The sequence below is a fragment of the Camellia sinensis genome, chromosome 13 (genome assembly GCF_055761805.1).
Source record: "Camellia sinensis isolate YWXY chromosome 13, ASM5576180v1, whole genome shotgun sequence".
Classification (NCBI taxonomy): Eukaryota; Viridiplantae; Streptophyta; class Magnoliopsida; order Ericales; family Theaceae; genus Camellia; species Camellia sinensis.
The window spans coordinates 47,089,723-47,094,013 of NC_138973.1; positions in this window are offsets into that span (position 1 = coordinate 47,089,723).

A 4,291-nucleotide genomic window follows, 5' to 3' on the forward strand; every position below is an offset into this window, starting at 1 on the left:
CTCACGCGCATAGGAATAAAGTGCGCCGACTTAGTCAACCGGTCTACGACCACCCAAATAGCATCACTACCCCGCTGCGTCCTCGGAAGACCTACAACGAAGTCCATAGTGACATGCTCCCACTTCCACTCGGCAATAGGCAAGGGTTGCAACAAACCCGCTGGCCTCTGATGCTCGGCCTTCACTTGCTGGCAAGTAAGGCACTTAGATACGAAAGCTGCCACATCTCTCTTCATACCCTGCCACCAAAACTGGCGACCCAAATCCCGATACATCTTAGTGCCTCCCGGATGCACCGTAAGGCGTGAATGATGAAACTCTCGGAGTACCTCCTCTCGGCAAGACTCCGGCACAAACAGACGGTCTCGGTATCTCACACTCAGGTCGGAATACACCGTCAAACCTTTCTCAACCTTCCCACCGGAAATCTTCTCACGGAGAGATTCTACCTCAAAGTCACCTCTCTAAGTCTCTAACACTCGAGTCACAAATGAAGGCTGTGCAATAACAGAAAACAAGGCCGCAGCCTTAACGGATTCACCCAGAATTAAATCAAACTCCCCAAGTGCACCCAACATCTCCCATTCTCGGATGGCTATACTAGCTATGTCACCAACAGGTTTCCTGCTAAGGGCATCGGCCACCACATTGGCCTTTCCCGGATGATAATGCAACTCAAAGTCATAATCCTCTATAAATTCCATCCACCTCCTCTGCCTCAAGTTCAAGTCTTTCTGTGTAAACAAATACTTCAAACTCTTATGATCCGAGAACACCTCGAACCTCTCACCATAAAGATAATGCCTCCAAATCTTCAAGGCAAATATCACAGCTGCTAACTCTAGATCATGTGTAGGATAATTCTGCTCGTGAATTTTCAACTGACGTGAGCCATAGGCAACTACTTTCCCCTCTTGCATTAACACACAACCCAGACCCTCTCGTGAGGCGTCACAATAGACTGTATAACCCAACCCTCTCTCTGGAATAATCAATACTGGAGCGGTAATCAGTCTAACTTTCAACTCCTCAAACGACTTTTCACAAGTCTCACTCCATACAAATTTGACTCCCTACCGAGTCAGTCTAGTCAACGGTGATGCTAACCTGGAGAAATCTTTCACAAACCGACGGTAATACCCAGCTAATCCCAAAAAACTGCGGATCTCAAATACACTCTTAGGCTGTGCCCAATCTTGCACTGCCTCCACCTTAGATGTATCAACAGACACTCCTTCCCCGGATACCACGTGGCCTAAGAATTTGACTTCCCTCAGCCAGAACTCACACTTCCCAAACTTGGCATACAGCCTATGAGCTCTAAGTAACTCAAGCACCACCCTCAAGTGTGACTCATGCTCCGCCTCAGAAGGCGAATAGATAAGGATGTCGTCTACAAAAACGACTACAAACCGATCCAAGAATTCCCGGAAGATCCGGTTCATCAAGTCCATAAAGACTGCCGGTGCATTGGTGAGTCCAAATGGCATCACCAGAAACTCATAATGGCCATACCGCGTACGGAATGCCGTCTTCGGAATATCCTCCTCTCTGACCCTCAACTGGTGGTAACCTGATCTCAAGTCTATCTTAGAGAAACAACGGGAACCCTTCAACTGGTCAAACAGATCATCTATACGAGGCATAGGGTACTTATTCTTAACCGTAGCCTGATTCAATTTTCGGTAATCTATACACAGTCTCAAAGCACCACCTTTCTTTTTAACAAAGAGGGCTGGTGCTCCCCACGGCGAAACACTAGGACGTATAAAACCCTTGTCTAGCAACTCCTGGAGCTGAATCTTCAACTCAACTAACTCGGCTGGGGCAAAACGATAAGGTGCCATAGAAATCGGCGCTGTGCCGGGCACCAGGTCAATAGAGAACTCAATCTCTCGATGCGGTGGCAAACCAACAAGATCCTCGGAAAAAACGTCCAAGTACTCACAAACCACCCTTGGCAACACAATCTGAGTCTCAACATCCTCACTAATCGAAAGGTTAGCAAGTAGACCACTAAGCTCACTCCGTCCTCGCGGAACATACCCCGGTGGCAACACATCACCAACCCGGTCCCCCAGAAAATGAAAATACTCTCCGCTCACGGTACAACAAGTGACCCTCTGGCGGTAGCAATCAATAACTGCCCGGTATGACGATAACCAGTCCATACCCAAAATAACATCGAAACCCCTCATAGGCATAACTACAAAGGAAAATGGGATTCTATGATAATCAACCTCTATATCACAACCCCTAACGCCTTGTTTCAAAATCAATTCACCCCCAAGAGGTGACACTACACAAATAGGAGATGCTAGCTGTGCTAACTCCAACTCCAAAACAGATACAAATGCAGCAGACACAAAGAAATGAGATGCACCCGTATCAATCAAAACATTAGCAACCGAGTTGCAAAACAAGAAGGTACCTCTCACAACTGATGGTGCTGGCACAAGATCCTGCGTGGTAACAGCATACACGCGCCCAGACGACCTCTGATCAACTTGCTCAACCCTAGGAGCATAAGATTGCTGCACCGATTGAGACGATGAAGCCCCTCCCTGATTGGCCTTCGAGGCCTGACCCGACTGAGCTGGCTGTTGACCCTGAATCGGCCTCAAACCAGATGCACCAGATGTGCCACCCAACTGCGGGCAATACCTCTTCATATGCCCTGGCTGACCACACTGATAACACGAGAGTGGCTGACCTCTACCCTGACTCTGGCTCTGAGATCGAGCCGAAGAAGATGCTGCTCTCTGAACTCCTCCCCTCTGAGGACAAACTGGAGACTTGTGGCCCAGCTGGCCACACTTGAAACAGGTAATGTCTCCCTGACTGCCTTTCCCCGAACTAGCACTCGGTACAGGAAAAGTCGATCTAGAAAAGCTACCCTGAGACTGCTGGGGATTAAAACCCTTCTGTCTCCTACCATCATTCTGACCATCCTGACTCCTCTTGGAGCCCTTCTGCCCTTCCTCCTCCTCCTGCATCATGATTTCCATGTGGGCTGCAGCATCAACCATACGCCCATAATCCCGAATCATAGTTCCCCCAACTCTCAGCTTGAGGCCACGCCTCAACTTCTTCTCAAACTCAATACAACGGCGTTCCTCAGACGCCACCAACTCAGGTGCAAACCTGGACAAACTAGTAAATGCAGCCTCAAACTCGGCCACTGAAGAACTCAACTGCTTAAGCTGACAAAACTGGTCTCGCAGCTTCTCCCTGACAGCTGGAGATAAAAACTTCTCCTGGAAAGCATTCACAAAAGCCTCCCACGTACCTCCTATACGCCCCTTAGTAAACTTCCACCACTGACCCGCATCTCCCTTCAACTGGAAAGATGCCAAGGTCACTTTCAACCCCTCGTCTTCGATGCCAAGCATCTCAAACGTCTTCGTTGTCTGTTCGAGCCATTCATCTGCCTTAAGCGGCTCTTTTGGATCACCCACAAATTCATCCGGATTAGACCGGAAGAACTCCCTCTTCAGAAAGGAAGGTCCTGCATCAGCAGCAACAACCTGAGCTTGATTCTCAGCTCTGAGAATGCCTACTGACTCCCTGAATGCTCCTGCTATCTCTCGAGCTAAAGCGCCCATAGCCTGCTGGCCTACTGGCTCGGCCACATTAGCCTGGCCAATTCCCTCCTGAACTGCCGGAATCTCCTCTGGCACAGGCACCTCCTGCCTACCCGGCCTACCATGCCTACCGCGTCCTCGTCCTCGTCCTGACATCCTAATAAAGGAAACAGAGACATTAGCACATTAATAAATGTGCCGAAGCTAAACACTCGCGTCCTAATGCAATGGACAACAATAATACATTCCACGTAAGCACATAATCACATAAGCACCTACGAATTTCATTCCTGGATAATGATAGTCCCAATGCGTTACTATAGTTCCGGTTGGAAGCAACAGTGATCAAGTGCCTTTCCAACAAGACTACTAGAAACTCAAGGGTCCAATCAACATCCCAGAAACTACATTCCATACCCACATAATCACATAAACATGTTATCACATAAGCATATAACATTACACTAAGTCTCTATCAAACGAGACGAACCCAATGTGATGCTAATCACGTCCCACGTACCCAAAGTATTCAAACCCGGTACGCTCTGATACCAAGTTGTAACGCCCTCAAAATTAACCCATTATATATATCATTGACATACATTATTTAAAGAAGACAATTTATTAATTCATTCATCAGAGTATTGCTAAATAAAGCATTACATGTAACATTGAATAAAATGCCTTACAGGCTTACATCTTTCCAA